Source organism: Lagenorhynchus albirostris, chromosome 6 (assembly GCF_949774975.1).
Source record: "Lagenorhynchus albirostris chromosome 6, mLagAlb1.1, whole genome shotgun sequence".
In the NCBI taxonomy this organism is placed as follows: domain Eukaryota; kingdom Metazoa; phylum Chordata; class Mammalia; order Artiodactyla; family Delphinidae; genus Lagenorhynchus; species Lagenorhynchus albirostris.
The window spans coordinates 11,784,916-11,808,688 of NC_083100.1; the positions used below are offsets into that span (position 1 = coordinate 11,784,916).

The following is a 23,773-nucleotide window of genomic DNA, read 5'->3' on the forward strand; positions in this document are numbered from 1 at the left end:
TTTACAAAGTAGTTAAGTATACTTGCTTCATTTCACTTAATTCTCACAATCTGGTGAAGACAAAGTTAATTCCATGTCACCTACTAGCTGATCTACCCAGCACTTACCAAACAAATCACTTTACTGTCCTTTTAGCCATTCTGAAGCCTGCTCTGTAGAGCTGTCCAGGTAAGAAGGAGCTCAGTGAAGACTTGAGACTTTCTGGGGATGTTAAATTTCTCTGTCCAAGGTGCTAAATAAGTGTGGCTATCTCCACAGATGGGCAGTCCCATGGGGCTCTCTCACCACCAGAGGTCACCAAAGTGAATTTCACATGCATCCCATAGCTTTTATTTTAAGCCTGACCATTCCAAACATAAGTGCCCAATTTAATGGAAATCCTTTCAGCAATTTTGGCGTGAAACCGCCAAAGACAGACAGAAATTCCATTTCTTTCTGATATAAAGAACCCAAGGTGACAATATGCTCTTAAACTGGACTATCAGGACTCAAATGCAGCTCTTCCCACCAGACGGTGCTGCTTCTCTAGCAAGCCCTTCAGCCTTCTGCCTCTCACAAATGCAAGCCTTGCTGCTACTGTCTATACCTTTTTTTTTTTTTTTTTGCGGTACGTGGGCCTCTCACTGTTGTGGCCTCTCCCGTTGTAGAGCACAGGCTCCGGACGCGCAGGCCCAGCGGCCATGGCCCACGGGCTCAGCCGCTCCGCAGCATGCGGGATCTTCCCGGACCGGGGCGCGAACCCGTGTCCCCTGCATCGGCAGGCGGTCTCTCAACCACTGTGCCACCAGGGAAGCCCCTATCTATACCTTTGAGAGGCCTCCATGGCCCTGCCTGTCCATCACTCAAGAAGCAAACGTCCACACTTCCACAGCACATAACAAATTCCTTGATTGTCTATAAGGGGTTAAATAAAAATCTTCTGAAATTCTAGGCTGTGATCTAGAGGCAGACCAGGAAATAGTTCAAACTTCTGCTTCACAGCCAATCCTTTTTAACTCAGTAGAAACCCTTAAACAAGGTGTCACCTAGTTTTCTTTCACATAACTGCTTCTTGGTGGGTAAACTCAAGTTTAAGAGAATTTTTTTAAGTACTAAGAAAAGACTAAAACAATGTTTCATTTTTAGTTCAACTTCTACTTATATGGTGTAAAATTTAATTAGAACTATTTTAAGTAATAACATGAGAAAAAAAGGGATTAAAAGGGTGATGATTTCAACACTTTTCATGTAGAAAGGCTTCCTTCTATGAAAAATAAGATCTTACCAAAGAGAGAAGGTAGAGCCACACATTTTAAGTCAGGTATTGCTTTGGGCAATAATGAGAGCCACTAAAATGCATGCGTTATCAAGCGAGCCATCTCTATGGGAGACAGGCTGAATCTCACTGGGAACTCTAGGAGCCAGACTAGATATGCCTCAGTACTAACTGCCAAAGGGCTAGGGGTCTGCCTTAACTCCCTGTCACCTGTGACTTGCTACAGCAGGAAAGTGGGCATCAGGGGGTCAGAGAAAACACTCAGGTGAAGAACCGCAGGGGCTGGAGGCTGGGAGTCCACCAGGGCACACTAAGGGCGTGAGGATGCGGGCAGGGTCCTGACAGCACCGCCAGCATCACTCCCTGACCCAAGACACAACCCCTCCTCGTCCTCCCAACCCATTTAGTTTCTCCCCAACTTTCAAAGCCCAGCTCTAGACTTGCATCCTTAATGTCGGGCTCCCTGACCACGTCACTGCTCACCGACCTCCACAATGCCTTCCACATGTACTGTCCACCAGTGCCAACAGGCTGTCACCAGAGGCCTTTTATCATCTCTACCAAACTGTGTTTCCCGGGTACCTTGGGGTTTGAGAGCACATACTCTGGAGTCTAAACTGGTCCCAATGACTGGCTTTAGCATTAAGAGCTGTGTTAACTTGTGCAAGTCACTTAACCTAAGCCTCAGTTTCCTGCTATGAAAATGGAATAGTAATAATAGTTAAATCTGATCCTAGAATTCTTGTAAGGATTAAATGACTGAAAACACCAAGTGAACAGCTTCCCTAGTGGCGCAGTGGTTAGGAATCAACCTGCCAATGTAGGGGACACGGGTTCGAGCCCTGGTCCGGGAAGATCCCACATGCCGTGGAGCAACTAGGCCTGTGCACCACAACTACTGAGCCTGTGCTCTAGAGCCTGCGAGCCACAGCTACTGAAGCCCGCGTGCCTAGAGCCCGTGCTCCACAACAAGAGAAGCCACGGCAATGAGAAGTCCGTGCACCACAACAAAGAGTAGCCCCTACTCGCTGCAACTAGAGGAAGCCCACACGCAGCAACGAAGACCCAACACAGCCAAAAAATAAATAAATAAGTTTAAAACAAACAGACAAACAGAAAACACCAAGTGCTTAGAATAATGCCAAGCACACAGTAAACATATTAAATCTCAGCTATTGTTTTAATGAAACAGAAATACCCATTTGCTACTGATTTCAAGTTTTCCTCAATACTGGTGAAATAAAAAAGTCAAATCATTGGCTAAAGTTACACACTTATATAGTACTAATTCATCTTTGGTAGTACTGTTCCCAAACTTTACACGTGTGCCATTACCTAACAAAGTTAATTCATATATTGGGACCCACAAAATGAAGGCCGTCCCAGTGGTCCAGCCCATGTCACAAGTCTAACCTTAAGTCAGCCTGCCTTTATGGGAACTGCCTCACCGTGCAGGAAACCTAATGCCAATCACCATCCTCCAGGTCAGCTTACCCTGGAAAGGAGGCCCTGCTGGCCTCAAAAGGAAACCCCCCCACCCCCTAGCCAACCACACCCTGTTTTTTTCATTGACTTTTCTAACATTCTATAAAACTCACTCTGGCCCAAAATCCCCTGGGAAGAATGCTCCACTGTTTGTGAGGCGCTCTACTCCCCCAATCTATGGACTGCTTTCCTTTGAATAAAGGATATCAAACTCATTACTAAATCGTTTTAGTTTTGTCATCTGGCATATCCCATTCAACCCTCTGAACTCTATGAGGCAGGTATTATTTCCTCATTTTACAGATGAGTGGGGATTTTAACCAAGATAATCTGGCTCCAGAGTCCTTGTTCTTAAAATGAAGTTGTGAGTCAGGTCTGTCTGCAGAAAAGCTGCGAGTTTTCAACTCTCAAGACAGCCTACACTCATACTCCAGCAGTTTGTCAAAACTACTGTTAAAGTGTTCCAACGAGTTACTGCCATCAGTGGTTCAGTTCCAGCTAAGCTGGTTGTAGGGTAGCAGAATGTGCAACACCAAATTATCTTGAGCTGAATGCAATTAAGAAAAAGCAGATACAACTAAAGTTCTCTGCTTCCCCCCATCTGCTTAAAAGCAGGACATGAATTTGTGAAGGTGTTCCCCCCTCCCCCTACCAGGTATGACAAAAGTTAATCACCAGAGACAACCTTACAACTGGCTCCAAAAAAATCTACACAACAAACTTTACCAACTAGCCCTAATCTTCCATTAGTTCCCCCACCTATTTGCCTTCCTACCATTTGCTGCCCTAGAAACTCAAAGTCCTTTTCCTTTGCCTTGTCACTTCTCTAAAAATGTATTGTTCGGGCTTCCCTGGTGGTGCAGTGGTTAAGAATCTGCCTGCCAATGCAGGGGACACGGGCTCGAGCCCTGGTCCAGGAATATCCCACATGCCGTGGAGCAGCTAAGCCCATGCACCACAACTACTGAGCCTGCGCTCTAGAGCATGTGCTCTAGAGCCCACAAGCCACAACTACTGAGCCTGTGTGCCACAAATGCTGAAGCCTGTGCGCCTAGAGCCTGTGCTCCGAAACGAGAAGCCACCGCAATGAGAAGCCTGTGCACTGCAATGAAGAGCAGCCCCCGCTCACCACAACTAGAGAAAGCCTGCATGCAGCAATGAAGACCCAACACAGCCAAAAAAAAAAAAAAAAAAAAAAAAAGTATTGTTCTTTTGTTAAGATGCTCTATAAGCCCAAGTTCTAACCATCTCTTTGAGTTACTCATCACTGGGCACTGCCACTGTGTGCACGATCTTGGGCTGTGATTCTCAAAATGAGCTTGTATCTCCAGATTTGGGCGTGATAGTTTGCCCTGTGACCTCAATTCTCTGATGGATCTAAGAAAAGTCACTGATTTTCAGTCTGTTCAGGGTTTTTCTTGTTGTGAGGACAGGGGTGATGACCTCCAAGCTCTTTACATGTCAGAGGTGAAACAGGAAGTCACTCCTATGGTCTTTTAATAAGAGATATGACACTTCAACCACCAGAAGAATTAGGAAAGACATTATTTGAGCATAAAGAATTGTCTTTCCTAAGAAAGTGCAGTTGGTGACTTCCATTAAACACACCAAAATGTATATGCATTTTGAAATATTTCAAATGTAGAAAATCTCAGAACATAAAACTTTTACTCTACCAAATGTAATTGTTTCTTGATACAACTTAACTTGTAGATCTATATTTAAGAGAGTAGTACAAAGCAATGTTCAAATACCCAGCTTCTTTTGGTAACTGTTATCATGGTCATAGCTTTAAAAACAACAACAAAAATCTGTTTTTAAAATCAAATTAAAAACGAAAGAAGTAACAATAATCCAAACGTCACTTTTCTCATTTGGGGATATACTCTATACAAATAGAGAAGCTGAGGAACAGAAGCCCCTGTGCCTTCTCTGACTTTTTCCCCCCAGGACCAGGCATCTGCCTGGCAAGAACTCTGGAAAGAAAGGGATGTGGCGGGGGGATGTGAAGTGTGCCCTGCTTGGCATGCTTTCACCCCCAGGCCCTATCCTGCAAAGTAAGGTTTAATCTGAGAAGGAAGCCACAGAGAGGCAAAAACATCTTTTCTACCTTTTAAGAATTACTGGTATAAAGGAACACTTTCCCAACCTTTAGCCCTGTGTTTTGCCAAATCTCCAAATGTTGCACGGTCAGATCACGTCACTTTGCCTTTGAAGAATGACTTTTGCAGAAATGCACCTTCATATTAGGCCTTGACATAGGTCTCACTCACCCAAGGGACTGCCACAGAGTAATCATTTTCACATTGCTGTAAAACACTGTTCCGACTTTACTGTTCCTTGTGCAAAATCCCATGAGCGCTAGAAAAACTTAATTTCACCTAATAAACACGTATGCTTTCTTCTGTTGAGAGCTACTCAGTCATTTGGTTGCTAATTTTTCCCCCTTTACTACTAACTTCTGTCTTAAGTCATTTCTAGAACCTACACTACCTGGAAATGGGCAAATAATGTACAAATATGTGCCAATATAAAAAAGGTTAAGTTAATTCAATTCAGAGAATACCTCAGAGAAGCTTCCTCACCTGCACCAGACTTTGAAAGAAAGTAATTAAAAGGAGGAAACGTATTTTAAAGAGAGGAAATAGCATGCATGTGCTGCTAGCACAGAGACAGGAAATATGTGAAATATGCTTAGGGAAGCTTAAGTTCATTAGGCCGATCAGTTCTGCTATAGTGCTTGTTTTGAAACAAGCAAATTTGTTCAAATGCAATCAATATATATCAAGGAACAATTGGAGCACAATGCAAATTTTGCATCTGATTGTGCACAATTTCATCAGCACAAGCCCCAGGTGAAGGCAGGAAACTGCACCCGGCTGAAGTAAGCTACCTCAGTTCGCTGAGTATTTTATGAGTTCCACCCATCCACATCTGCAATTATGACTTGACATCCAATCCGGATAACCCTTCTTCCACCACTTGACAATAATTCACAAGCTGCAATCCTTCTGACAATCGCTTCTGAAAGCAAAGTGCAGGACTTTTTGAAGGTACAGTGCCATCTTTCTATGTACTTCTGCATTTCTTAACCATTTAACAGGTGTAAAACCGTGCTGCCATTTTATTAGGTTTCTATCTTTTCTTTTGTAATGTGCCACTGACAACCTTTTTGAGTATTTTGCTCCTAACACCCTTTGCACCATAGCTCTATGGTTTTTATTGCGTGATTTCGCATAGTATGGTGGGTTTAGGAATGCCTATGTCACTTCTGGCAGAGCTGACTCTTCCTCTAGTCTAAAGCATGTGGGAGGGAGGACAGCCTGCACCCAGGGACTGCTGCTCATTAGCCATTGTTATCCCACATCCACTTTGTGCTTTATTCCTACCATCCCACTCTTTAACCAAAATCACCCAAGTTAGAGGCTCTCATCACTCAAATATTTAAACACCACATTCTCTGAACTTTCTTAGGTAAATTAGAATAAAAGGGAAAAATTCTCCTTCAACCTAGCAAATATGCCCACTATTTTTCCCTTTATGTCTTCTCTCCCAAAAGTTGTTTTACCTTCCTTCACATGGAATTTAAAACCAAGGTTCATTTAATTTTGGCATTTGTTTACTTGACTTTATGTCCTAAATGTGCCAAGGTTTCGTGTCTGATTATAGTTATTCAAGGACACAGACAACATTTGTGTTTGGTCAGATGCTTTTAGTGAGAGATATCAGTACAATATTCAGTTCGAGTGTAACAATTTCAGCAGAGAAGTAAGGGAAGAGTGAAGTAAGAACCCAAGATCAGATGCTCTGACAACACGTGAAGCTCAAAAAACCAACTGCATTTACATGCATTGTGCATGTTTCACTTCTAGACAGCATACAAGGTCAAACTGCTGTCAGTTACAATAAGCTTCCAAACTTCTGGTCAATTACCTGGTTAATAACAAAAGACAAGGCTACGACATCATTACAGTTATAATTAATTTACACAGATCAGCCTCCTGTTAATCAAATACATCTTTAAAAGCATTTAATTATTTTTCACCTAGAAAGCAACACTTAGCTTTGTTAAATGAAAAGCAACCTGGCTGAATTCAACATGAGAAGCTGTCAGACTGCTTTAAGACATAAATGACAAAAGGCTTCACAGGGCACACTGTGCAATATAGGAGCTATTGCCATACTCACAGCAAACAGAAGCACAAGATGATGGATAACACAACACATCTGAACAGTTTCCAAACATAAAGAAGTTGTCAGGGAACTTGGGGTAAACAGACAAATTCTGGAAAAAGAAACATCACAGTGCTTTTTGTCAAAATGATACACAGGGCTAGCAATATTAACGTTTGCAGTAGAGGTCAGTAATTAAGGTCATGGACTTTGGTAAGAGCTCCACAATACGCCAGCCATGTGACCTTAGGAAAGTTATTTAACTACTGGTTCCTCACCTGTACAAGGAGATAATGCAGCCATATTCGGTGTTGTGAGGATTAAATGAGATTATATACATAAAATCATAAATTGGGAAATGATACTGTTTTTAATGCATATCAAGGCATAAAATAAGGCTTAAGATTAAAAATTTTAAATAGCTTTAAAGTGTCTTTATAACTTAGTAACCAATTAGCATTTTTCTGGGCTATGATCCTACATTTTTAAACTGCATCATGTGATTCAATTACACATACATTTTAAAAAAACAGTATGATGGGGTGTGTGGAAGGCACATGAAAATAGAAACGATTTTTTTTAACTAAGATAAATTTTGTAATAAAATCTCAAATCAGAGTTTTTGTCAACATTATCTTTAAATTACCATTACATTTGAGAATTTAATGAGCCTCCATTTTAGGACTAAAAAAACCTCTATATGTCAGATGGCAAAATTTTTTATTTTTCCCTCCTTTTTAAAGGGTTATAGTCTTAACAGAAATGATTAGATTATCTTTATACGTGAAACATGGAATACTGGATTTTGTATATAATCTTGACTTTTGCTCCACAGTGAGGTGGATTAGTGCCAACTCCAATTCTGATCCATCACCACTTATGATTTCCAATATCAATCATAAGCTGGTTCCTTCTCTCACGGGCTACAAGTTTTAGTTTAACGAGGGCTCATTAAAGTTCTCCAACTGACAGCCCTGCAGACGTAGGTCCTTAAACCAGGAGACATACAGGGAGCAGCAATGCCAGCATCCCACCATCACTCCCTTCAAGAAGATTTAAGTAATTCTATTCTGAGGTTCGCTCCACACCAGATTTCTTTGTTTGTCTACCTAAAGTCAATGAAAAAGTGATAGCCATAACCCCATTTAAACTAACTCATGTAAGAAATGTTAGTGAACTATTTATGTAACTGAAATCCTCCCAACACAAGAACTGGCCAAGAGGGGAGAAGCATGCCAGGCGTCAGAGCTGTGCACGTTCCACAAGCACACAGGACGTCCACTAATTACCGGGTGGTGGGGACAGCTTGGGCTTTGTTTCCTTTCTTTTTCTCTGCCCGGCATTAACACCTCATTCTTTCAGTAACAGGTAAGAGACGCCTCTCACCCCCATTGGATGTGGTCCTGGGGGGGGACCAGAAATCCAGGATGCCTTTCCTACACTGATTCAAGGGTAACAGTGACCAAGAATGGAATAATAACTCTCTTCCTGGAATCTAACACTTTTGCAGAGACACTAAGACCAACAAATTCTGGATCTGATACTCAGAACATTAACTTAAAGAATTTTCCAGATCTATCAAAGTCTACCCAAGCCTCAAGAGCTCATCTGGCTGCAGTCCTGTGGTTTGGTTTTTCCGTAGATTTTCTGAGCTCATCCATATACTTCCAATAAACCTCTTGTTCTTGAATAAGTTATCTGGATAACTTAGTTAACTTAATTTCTGTTGTTTGTAGTCAAATAACCCCACACAGATACTAGGGAATTTGCCAAGGGCTGGCAGCAGATCCTAGTTTATTTCAAGCATCATCAACTCTCATTTTTCAGAGTACATACAACACTCTAGCTAACAGGAGAACCAAAACGTGGAGGGTATACAAACAGCATCTCAAAGGTCTGCCACAGGCTAAACATCTAGAAAGCGAAAAGGTCCCTTATTAATACAAAATTAACATTCCTTGGAAAGAGAAAGAGAAAGCCCTGAATAATTCCATGTGAAGGAACTTCTACTACATGGGCAGCACACACAATATTTATTCCTACATCTGTTCAAGCTCAGCATCACAACTGACTCATTAAAATACACATCCTTGAAAATTTCTGGTATCTGTAATATAAAAAACACAGCAAAATTTCTTTAACAGTGTTGCTCAAGGGACTTTCAAGGGAAAAAATTCCAAAATTAGAAGTGGCTGCCAACACACACACCCCCTTATATATTATTTATATAAAACTGAAGTCATTGTAATATGTATCTAAATTTCATTCATACTATCCTGATATTGTGACTTTGGATTAAAAATGCATAAGCAAGTGAACACTGTGGAGAAACAGCTGTTGGTGTAATGACAACATTCCTGGATCTGAAGCTAGATATGGGGTCAAGTCTGGATGCCATCACCTACTAGCACGTGGCCTTGGGCAAATCACATAATCAGTCCTGCTGAGCTTCGGTTTCCTTATCCATGGATGAGGAAAACTCCATTTACTTCCTGGAGTCATCAGGAAGAAGAAATGAAACAGCATATTATGTAAAAGCACACAGCACATCCCCCAAGTTTGTTTTCCATTCTCCCTTCCTCTCCATAAACTAATGAGCCTTTTGCCCCCATGGAACTAGACTTTATTGCTTTATAATTATGATGCTCATGTAACAATGTCCAAGAAACGAGATGGTAAATAATACCAACATGCAAACCTGAATGTACGCATTGTTAGTTGGCTACCAGCTAGATCCCAAAGGGCTCTTGCACACTATCTATTGCTTCCCAGAAATTTGATACATTATCTCTTCTGAATGCAGCCAGAATTATCCACGGGCTTTGAAATATCACCATCATGATGTTGCAGAGAGCAGCTGGTTGATTGAAAGTGACTCCCCCTCCCCCATGCTCCAGCTGTCACCAGGAAACCCTCCTCAATGTGTGAAAAAGGACAATGTGATATTACTACTATCGCTATTAAAAACAATCTAGCAAATACTTAGCATCTGAAATTGTTTTTCTTATGAAAGCTCACTATTAACTAAAAATTAACTCTTTAAGAAAAACCCTTTACCATATAAATGCAAACCAGCTGCTTTCATACAACAAAATACTAAAGGACAGTAAACACAAGTAATATATTTCCATTGACTCCTTGTTTCTTTTTCCTTGAGTCATTTGTAATGCTAAACAACAGCCAGTTAAAATATTAAAGTTTTAACCGTGGTAACAGCTGTCACAGCTTAGAGGGATTTAAAAACAAACAAAACTGGGCTTCCCTGGTAGTGCAGCGGTTGAGAATCCGCCTGCCAGTGCAGGGGACACGGGTTCGTGCCCTGGGTCGGGAAGATCCCACATGCCGTGGAGCGGCTGGGCCTGTGAGCCATGGCCGCTGAGCCTGCGGGCCTGGAGCCCGTGCTCCGCAACGGGAGAGGCCACAACAGTGAGAGGCCCGCGTACCGCAAAAACTTAGATGATTTCTCAAAAAATGTGCATAGATTCCTCCCTATTTTTATATAATATGGGTCGGATTGAAGGCTGGATTTTTTTTTTTTAAATGATCTCACTTCTCTACATGCGAAACTATACATATGTCTGACATTGCTGATAACCCTGGGAGTTGTCTTCAGAACAAGTTTGTGGATCCCACTCAGGAATTCTCAACACCTGACTTTTTAGGTACAGCTCATCTCCTGAGGATTTCTACCCCACAGATGGTTTCACACCCTGTCCCACGGACTCCTTGAAGTGTCACTGCAGGAGGCTCCCAGCAGGCAGGTCCTATGCCCTTCCACCCCTCTTCTCTTAAAACCTCTCAGTTCCTGAGCTTTACAGGTAAGATGCTGCTAAAGAGGGTCCCCTGCTAAAAAATCTGAGGCCCCCTGCTTAGATGACTAGAGCTACAGCATAAAAGGCCATCTATCTTTCTAAGGCATTTCCATCTTTGTAATGGTTTTTAAAAAGAATTTTTACATACACATGCATTTACCTAATTTTACTTAAATGTATAGATTATTTGTCCCTACCTCCATATTATAATACATTGCCAAGTAAACGAAATTATGACCTAGTATGACACCTTTCAAGTCGTTTCCATACTCACATATTCATATGCACTATATACAGAAATATGAGATTTTTTGATCATTTTTTAAAATGGAACATAAAGCTCTTCACTTTCCAATCATTAAGCATCCATATTGAAAAATAATGATTTCAGAGCTATAATAGCATTTTCTTATTCTTCGGTGCATGTCTTCAGTGAAGTCTCATCTCCTGTAACAAAGTGCCCCCTTCTGTGGCTGACTGTCCCCATTAACTAACTGTAGATACTTAAACGGTAATCACCCGCTGACCTTGACCTTCCAGTAAACACTCAAAACAATTTATGAAAGTTGCTCTGTTATGCTGACAGAACTGAAAATGGTGCCTTTCTACCAGGTTTAGAGTTTTAACTTTCTCCAAAGTGTTTGCTTTCTCTCATTCACAATACTGTGAAAGCTCTTCAGCATTTTGCTTAAAAAGAAAAGCAGCGCAATCAAGTAATTAATAAAATTACCTCATTTATAAAAATATTACGAGGAAATGAATGAGATCAAGCTAGGTTTCAGGTAATAACTACCTTTTCTCCCCTGTCCAACATGCACCAGTTACTGAGCCTCTCGGCGTTAACAGACATGCTTTCCACTTGATTTCATTTTATTCACTGTCCTGAGGTGGTCACACACCACGAGTCCTACTCTATAGGAAAGGAGATTCAGGCTGGGAGGATGTAACTTGTCTACTGGACACAATCAGTATGTAGCAGAGGTGGGGTTCAAAGCAGGGTGTGCCTGACCCAAACCACCGCTAAAGATCAGCCTCTCTGACACAGTGAACAAGAAAAATGGGGCCTTTGAAAAGTGAATACTTCATGATGGGACAGTGTTAATTTAGCATTAACAAAATTATTTATAGGGTATAAATATCTAAACTGACTCACAGTTATCTGAAAACTCACCCACAATACCCAGGAGCCACGGTGTGGCCTCGGGAGCAGTGGACTCTAATCAAAGTGACCTGTTGTTTCGGCCATGGTGCTACAGACTCTTCTCAACATCACAATGAGTCTAGGCTTTAGGTCAGCTGCTTCAAATCCCGAATATTTCTCTTTATCCCCCCAACACCAACCCCCTGAAAAGGGGAAGGAAAAAGCTGTAACACTGCAGCTGACATTCTGTAAAAACAGCAGATGGAGGGCACATCTAACTTAATTCCTGTGATGCTTCCAGAAAACACAGGTAAGTAGATATGATGAGAACTTCTTTGCTATCGTGGAGCTGTACGACATATGGGGAAAAAAGGACAGAAACATCTTCAGTTTTGTCTCTCGTTTCCAAGTCACTGCTCTATAATACTTCTCAACTCTAAGGCTAAGGCTGATCTCCGATCAGTTATCCACTCTACTTTCTTTACCAAATTCTGGGTCAAAAGAAGGCACAATGAAGCTGAAAAAACCAAAAGGCCAAAGAATTAAAAACTGCTCTTTAACACAATTACTAATGCGGTTCTTAAAAATACTACAGCATTGGTATTAACTGATCCTACATTCGACAGCCTCAATCGTATACAATATAATGAGAATCCATAAAAATAAACTGCCCTCTAAGCAGCAGAAGAGGCACAGTATTTGTGCACTACAACCCACATCTAAATCAAAGAAGAATCCTTTCAGCACAGTCTATGTACTTATTTTAGACAGTTCTAACAAGTTCCTTAATAACATCTCATCTCTGTTTTCCACCTGTGTTAAACTCTTTTCCTGCATTTTTACACTGAATACTTTCAGTCCTATGAAGTAACCTTTAACTAATTTGTCCCAGGTCCTACACCTAAGAAAGGTTTCACCTGGATTCAAATTCCATTCTGTGACTTCACAATGGCTGTTCTTTATCACTATGGCCAGTAATTCGCAAGCTTTAGCACACAGGTGCCTTGGGATCCATTCGAAGTCTTGTTAAAATAGATTTCTGATTCACTAAATCTGGGGTAAGACTCCTAAATTTGCATTTCCAACAAGTTCCCCGCTGACGTTGATGCTGGTACCCCTGGAACAATTTGGGAACCCAATGCACTGCCTTCTTCTAAGATTATTTGCTTTCCCAAGCCCTGCCACACCAGCAGCAAATTAGAAGTTTTTAGATTTAAAGGTTATTAGGACAGCAAAAAGTGGCATATAAATGTGAGACATAAGACAGATTTTTAAGGAGCAATTCCAAAGGGGGAAAAAAAAGAGCCAAGTCCAGCTGTCACTGCAAAGAGACCAACCCATCTCGATGACTCAATCATGACTATGCAGTAATTTGTTTTGACAGTAACACTGAGTTTATGCTCGGTTTGGAAAATCATATAAGCAATTGATCCGTTTTTGTAAAGGTTTTTAAGGCCTGGACAGAAAAGGATTAAATACACTTAGTGTATTTCCTGTTCCGTATTAGGAGAAATACCACTACTTAGATTAGGATTAGGATTGTTTGCCACACACTTGTTCTGAGAAACAGAGTTACTCTTCCAAGAGAAACTGAAACTACAAGCTGTCGCTGATGCAACGTCCCTTTAAACCACACCCCCACACACACGCCCCGCGCCTCCCAGAGCCAACGCCATCCACCCAGGGCCTGGGCACGTCGTTCCCTGTGCGATCGGCCTCAAGCAGAGACGCGAGTGAAGATGAAGAGACCCCCGCTAGACTCGCTCCGGGAAACTCCCTCCCAGTTCTCGGACCTGTTGAGAGCTCCCACGGAGCGGAGGCTGCGCCTCCAACCCCGCCCCCGCCTGGCCCCAGGGAAGCCTACGGCCTCCCGCAGCGCCGCCGCCGCCGCCGCCGCCAGCGCCCGCGGCCCTGGGAACAGTCGAGAGACGCGGCGCGCAACGGACGACTGCATCGGCGCCGAACAGACGCGAAAACTCACGCTCTATACGGCCGCCTGCGTCCCCACGTCTTCGCGACTACGTGCGTCATCACGCACGGACGCCCGCTCCGGGACGCTCCAGGTCCCAGCGGCCTGAGGGGCGGGGAGAGAGCGTGGTTGATTTCGCGACGCAGCTCCCACGGCCCCCGTGGAGGGTGGGAAGGGCCGTAAAGCGGGGCGGGCGGGCAGCGGCGCATGCTCAGTTGCGCGCGACCGCGCTCTTTTTTTCCCCGCGGGCTGGCACCCAGGACCGCGTGCGGTGGCGGTGGCTTGTAGGAGGCTCGACGGGGAAAGGACCGCGGCCGAGCGCGGCGTGGAGGGCTTGTACTTTCTACTCGTCCTCCAAGCTCCGAGTGACACGTAGATAATAATATTCCTTCTGCCATAAGTAACTATTGGCTGCCCACCACGGGTAAAGCAAGCGAACGGCCTGGCTTACATTCGAGGGACCGGACGCGGGATGGAGATGCGGCGACTGGGCCGCGTGGCGACTGAGAAACTGCCCTACCGGGCCCCAGCCCTGCCGCAGGCTCAGGACCTGTTGCGTGGAGGAGTCACATACTACCTGTGAAGTGGATGGCGGAAGAGACAGAAATCTTCATGAGTTAGAGCGGCCCATCACCCATCTCAGGGCGGAACCCGCGGTTACAAAGCAGGCCAGCAAAACAAGGTCGTGGGTGTACATTTCACAACCCAAAGTCTCAGTCTGAGGCTGCATTTCTATGTCTGTCTGTCTGTCTAAGGCTTTAGGTGTTAAGTACTTCTGTGAACGTATCATTTGATGCAATTTTAATTATGGGTCTGTTTCTGCTCTGAAACAGGTTTTATGTTGGGTTGTAGGAGTCAGGTTAAGTTAAATGCTGTATTTCATGCAATATGAGAAAACTATCTTATTTGGTACGGAATTTTCTAACAACTAGGGGGAAGATGCGTCTTTTCCAAGGACGAAACCAAGTGCAGGTGGTTTTATGCTGCTCTGTATTTATTGGAAGTTGTGGCAGCTGTGTTTAGATAGTCTACTTAAACAAAAACTGCCTAAATCAGAAGAGTTTTGACTATCTTTTGTTATTGTGTATTGCAAGAATTCTTCATGGAAATGTTTATTATGGAGTTTGGAATTTAAATGAAGATTTGGCTCACGTGCAGGGTATATAACAGACGTTCAAGTGATAAAGAAGAATCTTAGCAATTTGCAACTATGTTCCTTGAGCCTTACAAGTTATCCGTTTCTTCTGAAAACAATACGCTGATCAGAAAGTTTGGCTGACAATGAGAAACTGCATTTCTGGAAATAGAAATTCAACTGAAGGGTGGAGGTGAATTGCCAATAGAAGTATTTTGTGTATTTCCCTAGAAAAAATAAAAGTAATTTCTCAAAAAGAAGGGATTCCCTTTTATCCTGATCCATGATATTATGCATCAGTTTAATTAATGTTAATCCTTATCTTCCATTCTCTAACACCATTTACACCTTTCTATAATTGCATCATTCTTCCTGTCCTTATATGAATATATCAAATACAGATGTGATTTTAAGGGAGCCACAAATCAAGAAGTCTCAATACAGTAATCTCATAAAAATGTCTTTATATATGGGGATTAAGAGTATACTTAGGTTCGGGCTTCCCTGGTGGTGCAGTGGTTGAGAGTCTGCCTGCCGATGCAGGGGACATGGGTTCGTGCCCCAGTCCAGGAAGATCCCACATGCCACAGAGCGGCTGGGCCTGTGAGCCATGGCCACTGAGCCTGCGCGTCGGGAGCCTGTGCTCCGCAATGGGAGAGGCCACAACAGTGAGAGGCCCGTGTACCGCAAAAAAAAAAAAAAAAAAGAGTATACTTAGGCAATTTTATTCAATTTCCAACATCAGTGAAAAATTTCATAGCCATTTAAGAGGAAAGAAAAAGTCTAGGTTTTAAAAAATGACCTTTTTTGTCCTATATGATTCGTTGATCAGACAAGAATTTTTTTAAGCCTGTTGAAATCAACACGTATCATACTCAATCCCCATTTAAACTGATGAACAGATCACTTGGATAATAATTGTATATCTTAAACATTAACATATGTGGCAATCAGCAAGATCCTTTTACTGAGGCAAGGCTTCAAAATACCAAAAAGATCAATGCCTGAAGAAGTTTTAACACAAAAGTTATGCAATTATTAAATTACCTTGTAAGATAATGATTCCTAAAAGCTCAAAAGTATTCTTGTATCTTTATTGTGAGAAAAAACAGGATTATGCACATGACATATGATATTTGAGACCTGTGTAATTGTCTGGACAATTTTCTATTTTTATCAAAGTTTTGCAGGAGAGCAAAGATACCTGAGATTAAACCATCTGATTTAAATGAGTGTTCCTAAAATGTGATTCTTGAGTACAGAGGAGTTGTGGTTAAAAAATCTTTGTACATTTCATAAATCTAGGATTGGAACTGGGAGAAAGGCAGGTGAGTATCATTCACAGCTTTCAAAACCTGGACTGAAGGTGGGAAAACATGAGTCAACAACACCATGAGCAAATAACACAACTGGATTATTATTTTAAAGAGGAGTTTGTTTAGTATCTAATTCCTTGTAATGGAGCAAGTATTTATTATACCCAACACTATACAGAAAGATGTATGAAACTCATCAAAGAATTTATGCTTTATTGTTACGAAAAAGCTTGCAAATTAATAAAAGGATAACTATAAAAGTAAGTACAAAGTTGCATTATGTATGATGATGATGAAAAGACTAATAGTACTTAACAGTGATAGACCATGCAAATGGCAAACATAAGGGATTTGCAGTGGCAATAATGATGTCAGACAAAACGGACTTTAAGACATATATTTCTAGAAACAGACATTTTGTAATAAAAAGGTCAGTATGTCAAGAAGCTATAATAATTAGAAATGTACATGCACCCAAAACAGTCCTAAATACATGAAGCAAAAATTGTTAGATATGAATGTAGAAATAGACAATAATTTGATATTTTAATTTCACATTCTCAATAATGGGTAGAACAACTAGACAGAAAACTGCTAAGGCTATAGAAAGCTTGAACAACACTATCAACCTAACAGATATGTATAGACCATTGTCCTTAGTGACAGCAGAATTTATATTCTTTTTAAGAAGTACATTCTCCAGGATAGTGTATATGCTAGGCCATAAAACAAGCCTTAGTAAATTTAAGAGTATTGGCACCATGCAAATTATGTCCTCTGGTTACAATGGAATTACATTAGGAATAGATAATAGAAAGAAATTTGGGAAATCACCCAAATATTTGCAAATTAAGTTACTCATGGTCTGAAGGAGAAGTAACAAAGGAAATCAGAAGATATTTTGAACTGCATGAAAGTGAAAACACTGAAATTTATGGGTTGCAACTAAAAGAGTGATCTGAAGGGTATTTGCTGCTTTAAACACTTACATTAGAAAAGAAAAAGGGTTGTAATATTCTAGGCTTCCAGTTTTAAAAACTAGAAAGATAAGAGCAACTTAAACCTAAGCAAGCAAAAGGGAGGAAATAGCAGTCATACTGGAAACTAATGAAATAGATAAGAGGAAAAATAAAATCAATGAAAATAAAAGTTGGTTCTTTGAAAAGGTCAGTAAAGTTGACGAGCCTTTATTATGCTGACCAAAAAGGAAGACACAAATTACTAAAATCAGGAAAGCAGGATATCACTACCCACCCTACCAAAATTAAAAGGGGCTACAAATAACTTTATGCCAACAGATTAGGCAATGTAGATGAGTTGGACAAATTCCTAGAAAGAAATTGCCAAAACTGAATCAACACAACAGAAAATCTGAAAAGAGTTTGTATTCATTTCCTAGGGCAACCACAACAAAGTACCACAAACTGAGTGGCTTAAAACAATAGAAATTTATATCTCACAGTTCTGCAGGCTAGAAGTACAAGATCAAGGTGTTGGCAGGACCTGGAGGATCCTTCCTTAACCTTTCCTAACTTCTGGTGGTTTGTCAGCTAATCCTCCTTTGGCTTGCAGCTGCATCAGCTTCAGTCTCTGCCTTTGTCATCGTATGGTCTTTTCCCCCCATGTGTCTGCCTCTTCTTCTTACTAGGATGCCAGTCATAGAGGATTAAGAGCCCAGCCTAATCCAGTATGACCTCATCTTGACTAATTACATCTGCAATGACCCTATTTCTAAAGAACACAGTCTGAGGTCCTGGGGGTTAGGACTTCAACATATCTTTTTGGGTGATACTATTCAACCCATAATAGTCCTATAACAAGTAAAGAAATTAAGTTAATACTTTCAAATATTCCCACAAAGAAAAGCCCAGGCCCAGATGGATTCACTGGTGAATTCAATCAAATATTTAAAGAAGAAATGATAAAATCATTCTCAAACTCTTTATAAAATAGAGAACACTTCTCAACTCATTCTCTGAAGATATTAAATCAGATGACATTACAAGAAAAGAAAGCTAAAGATTAGTATCTTTCATGAACGTAAAAAAAATTTCTAAAAAAGGGTTAGCAAACCAAATCTAGCAGTGCATAAGAGGGACTATATAACATGAATGCAAGGTTGGTTTAACATGGGGAAAAAAAAGTAAAACACCATATTAGTAGACTAGAGCAGCAATCCCCAGCCTTTTTGGCACCAGGGACCGGTTTTGTGGAAGACAAATTTTTCCACAGATGGCATCAGGGGGCAGGGGGTGAGGATGGTTCAGGCGGTAACGCAAGCGATGGGGAAAGGCAGATGAAGCTTCACTCACCTGCTGCTCACCTCCTGCTGTGCGGCCCGGTTCCTGACAGGCCGCGGACTGGTACCAGCACGGGGGTTGGGGACCTCTGGATTAAAGGACAAAAACCATATATCAGCTCAGTAGATACAGAAAAGCATTTGATAAAATAAAACACATTTATGATTAAAAACTCTCAAAAAAAGATTAAAAAAGAACTTCCTTCCTAATAAAGGGCATCTGTAAAAAACCTACAGCTGACATCATACTTAGTGGTAAAACAGTGAATGCTTGCCTCTTAAGATCAAGATCAAGAGAAGGATGTCTGCTCTTACCACTTATATTCTAAAATTTATTGTGGTGATGGTTGCATAACTGTGAATATATTAAAAACTATAGAAATGGGACCTCCTTGGTGGCGCCATGGTTAAGTATCTGCCTGCCAATGCAGGGGACACGGATTCGAGACCTGGTGTGGGAAGATCCGACGTGCCGTGGAGCAACTAAGCCCGTGAGCCACAACTGCTGAAGCCCGCACGCCCAGAGCCCATGCTCTGCAACAAGAGAAGCCAGGGCAATGAGAAACCTGTGCACTGGAATGAGGAGTAGCCCCTGCTCGCCGCAACCAGAGAAAGCCCACGCACAGCAATGAAGACCCGACTCAGACAAAAAACAATAAAAATGTTACTCAAAGTTTTAGCCAGTGCAGTAAAGGAACAAAAGAAATAAAAGGCATCAAATTGACTATGAAGAAGTAAGATGGTTTTTATTCACAGATCACCTGATGCTGTGTAAAAATCTTGAAGAAAACACACACACACAAACACTACTAGAATTAATAAATGAGGTAGCACAGTCTTGTGAGTACAAGATCAAAATTTTAAAAATGTATCTCTATATACTACAAATTAAAACTCCAAACATAGCATTAAGAATATAATTTCATTCCAGATAGCATCACAAAGAGTAAAATGCTTGGAAATAAATGTAATAAAAGAGGTGCAAGACTCATACACTGAAAACTACTTAAAATGGCTGAGAGAAATTGACCCTCCATGTTCATGGACTGGAAGGCTCAATATTGTTAAGATGGCAGTTCTCCTAAGTTGATCTATGGATTCAACACAATCTCAAAATCTTAGCAGGATTTTTTTTTGATAGAAATTGATAAGCTGATTTTTATAACTTAGAATAAAAGGTTTATAATAGCCAAAACAATTTTGAAAATGAATAAAATTGGAGGAATGACACTACTCAATTTCAAAATGTACTATAAAGTTACAAAAACCAAGACAGGTTATTATTGGTGTGAGAGTAGGCATAGAGATCAATGGAATGGAATTTAAATAAACCTATATATGGTCAGTTGATTTTCAACAAAATTGCCAAGGCAAAAGATAGTCTTTTCAACAAATAATGCTTGGAAAATTGGACATCTATATGAAAAAAGACTATTAATTTGGACTCATACTTCACACAATACACAAAAATTAACTCCAAATGGAACATAGGCCTAAATATAACAGCTAAAGCTATAAAACTTCGAGAAGACACAAGAGAAAATCTTTGTCATCTTAGATTAGGCAAAGTTTCTTAGCTCTGGCACAAAAGGAAAATGATAAATTGGACCTTCTCAAAATTAAAAAAACATTTGATTTTTTAGAAATATCACTAAGGAAATGAAAATCAAGCCACAGATTGGAAGAAAATATTTGCAAATTTTATGTTTGATATAGGATTTGTATCTTGGATATTTAAAGTACTCTTACAACTCAAGAAAAAGATAAACTATTCAATTAAAAAGTGGGCAAAAGAGTTGAGTAGAAACTTCACCAAAGAAGATACATGAATAACTAATAAACATGTTTAAAATATCACCAACATCATTAGTCACTAGGAAGGTGCCAGTTAAAACCAAAATGAGATCCACAACACCCTTCCCCCCACCCAGTGACTATAATAAAAAACAGTAATGGCAAGAATGTGGAGAAACTGGAATTACTGGTGGAGATGTAAAATGGTGTGGCCACTTTGGAAAATAGGTGGCTTTTTTAAAAAGTTAAACGTATGATACAACCCAGCAATTCCACTCTTAGGAATCTACCCAAGAGAAATAAAACACATGTCCATAAAAGACTTGTGTGCCAATTTCAAAGCAGTATTATTTATAATAGCCCCAAACTGCAAACAGTCCAAATGCTTATCAAGTGTTGAATAGATAAATCAATAAGAAAGACACAAACTACTGATTAATCCTACGACATGGATGAACCTCAAAAACAGTATGCTAGGGCTTCCCTGGTGGCGCAGTGGTTGAGAGTCCGCCTGCCAATGCGGGGGACACGGGTTCGTGCCCTGGTCCGGGAGGATCCCACATGCCGCGGAGTGGCTGGGCCCGTGAGCCATGGCCGCTGAGCCTGCGCGTCCGGAGCCTGTGCTCCGCAACGGGAGAGGCCACAGCAGTGAGAGGCCCGTGTACTGCAAAAAAAAAAAAAAAAAAAAACCCAGTATGCTAATTGAGAGAAACCAGACCCAAAAGACTGCATGTTGCATAATTCCAATCATACGAAGCGTCCAGGAAACGCACATCTGTAGAGGCAGAAAACAGATCAGTGTTTGCTTGGAACTGGGGGTGAAAGCCGAGTTAACTGTAAATGGACATGAGAAAACTTTTGGGGCTGATAGAAATGTTTAAAACTGGTTTGTGAAGATGGTTACCCAGCTCTATAAATTTATAAAGATCACAAAGACACACTATACACAGACATTGGGTGAACTTTATGGTATGTAGATTCTACCTCAAAGTTGTTTATGGATGCCATACTCTAGGAACTTCTAGTCTTGGAGTGGAGGGATCTACGTAAATTTTAGTGAAACTGGATAGAAAGAGCTAACTGCTCTAATGAGTTTTAGTTAAATTAACTTGAGACTTTAAAGGAAGATAATATTGACCAGAACTGGAGACATGAGTGAATGCTTTGTGGAGTTGAAATTTGAATAGTTTCCTTGAGGTATAAGTGGTATTGGACCTACTGAGGTGAATGGAAGAGAATTCCAGACCAGAAAAACCAAAAACCAAAAAAATAGTGAAGTGAGAACAGTATTATGAGGAATCAATCATTAGGGTGATTTATGTTTTGTGTAGCATATGAACAGAGTTATTATTTTGATCAAGAATAAGGAGTGAATGGGCTTCCCTGGTGGCACAGTGGTTGAGAGTCCGCTTGCCGATGCAGGGGACACGGGTTTGTGCCCCGGTCCGGGAAGATCCCACATGCCGCGGAGCGGCTGGGCCTGTGAGCCATGGCCGCTGAGCCTGCGCGTCCGGAGCCTGTGCTCCGCAACAGGAGAGACCACAGCAGTGACAGGCCCGCATACCACAAAAAAAAAAGAATAAGGAATGAAAAGGGTATGCCATTATGTCCAATATTCTTGGTGTATGAGCATTATAATATAGATACTGGACTAAAAGGAATGGGAAAAAGTTTTGGAAGAATAGTAGGTAAGCTTAGCTGTAGATTATGGATGTAAAATACAGAGAATACTAAATACCACTTGAAAAAAATTAATAATAAAAATGCAATCAGTGAACATGTTTTAGAAATTCTTACAATGATCTTGTCTTTGAGTCTTTATATGGAAATGGGTGGTTTAGAACTTCAGTGGCTTTTCATTGGTTTAAATGAAGAATATAGAATTAAGAATCTATCATGATTGAGTTCCTTCTACGGCCAATAGAAGTCCTGGAAGTAATAAGGTATTACTAAAACTACAAATAGGAGCAATGCACTTGCAGTAGACCTGTGATGGTTAATTATCCTGACATTATTATGGCCATTACTATAATTGCATATCAATTGTCACTAATCAACTCTCAGTCAATCTAATGGAGCAGAAATATAAGTAGGAAGCTGTCAGTCACAGGCTCTCTCTTGGGACTTGGATTCTTAGGAGGGTGTGGAGAAGGTGAGGCCATAGTCATCTCAGCATCAGAAATGACGGTGCTTCAGTGGGAGAGCTGGAGGCTGAGTACCCCTCAAAGCTCTTATAGAAGGGAAGGGTGTTAGGTTGACCATCTCAGGATTCCCTGAACTTTAACACAACCCTTGACTCTCTACCGCTAAGACCTTCAGATACAGATTTTATTTTCTTACAACTATCATTTTAGTTTTTTGGTTTGTTTTTTTTTTTTTTTTTTTTTTTTTTTTTTGCGGTATGCAGGCCTCTCACTGTTGTGGCCTCTCCCATTGTGGAGCACAGGCTCCGGATGCACAGGCTCAGCGGCCATGGCTCACGGACCCAGCCGCTCCGCAGCATGTGGGATCTTCCTGGACCGGGGCACGAACCCGTGTCCCCTGCATTGGCAGGCGGACTGTCAACCACTGCGCCACCAGGGAAGCCCATTTTAGTAAATTTTAAAATTGTTTTCTCAGTCCTCTAACATCCTGTAAGATCTCACTATTACCACTATTGTGACCTCTACTTGATAAGTAAGGTAACGCATTGAGACCTCTTATCAAAGTGCCTGGCACACAATAAACACTCAATACATATCAACTGTTTCTATAACTACTATTAGCCACCATTTGTTGAGTGTCTACTATGTGCCAGGCACTTCACCTCCATTTTGTAAATGAGGAAATGGGGTCAGAGAGTCTAAGTAATTTAGCAAAGCTCACAAAGCTAGTGGACAGAGGGATTAATGGTTCAAACTTTCTAATACACTATTTCTACTTCTTGGTTTTGTTTTGTTATGTTTTTGGCCTCCCAGCATGTGGGATCCTAGTTCCCTGACCAGGGATCAAACCCCGGCCCCCCTGCATCAGAAGCACAGAGTCTCAACGCTGGACCACCAGGGAAGTCCCCACATTTCTATTCTGAATATTAAGTGTCTATAGCACTGCTTGGCATTGGATGCATCAGTGGCCACATAAAAGGTAATTTTGTTTTTATTCACGTACATGTTTACATAAAGTTTTCATTGTTTCATTAATTATCTAAACTGTAAAAAGTGAAAATGACCACTTACTATCCATTTCAGAATTATTTTGAATGATTGTGTGTCTTTCAATTTTCTATTTTAGGAAGTATTTTTTCCTGTTGAGTGTTGGATATATCTTCCTTAATCTTATTTTGACTCATCATGATTATTATCTAAAAATCAAATTGGGTTTACAGATACCCCATTGTTCTTATGTTTACAGGGTA

The 23,773-nt window shown here is 41.0% G+C and overlaps 1 protein-coding gene across 6 annotated transcripts in view; it reads right to left on the reverse strand.

The window, feature by feature from the left end:
- RHBDD1 (rhomboid domain containing 1) overlaps positions 1 to 13,968 on the reverse strand; it is a 111,920-nt gene extending 97,952 nt beyond the window's left edge. The window contains exons 1-2 of one of the 6 annotated variants that reach the window (XM_060151949.1): positions 13,848 to 13,900; positions 9,319 to 9,405 (exon numbers count right to left, since the gene is read on the reverse strand). The gene's annotated coding sequence lies outside the window, so the exon portion shown is untranslated. Of the gene's footprint in view, positions 1 to 9,318; positions 9,406 to 13,659; positions 13,786 to 13,847 lie in introns of those variants that run through there. The other 5 variants (XM_060151952.1, XM_060151951.1, XM_060151955.1 and 2 more) reach the window with 5 other exon arrangements.
- Positions 13,969 to 23,773: the final 9,805 nt, after the last annotated feature.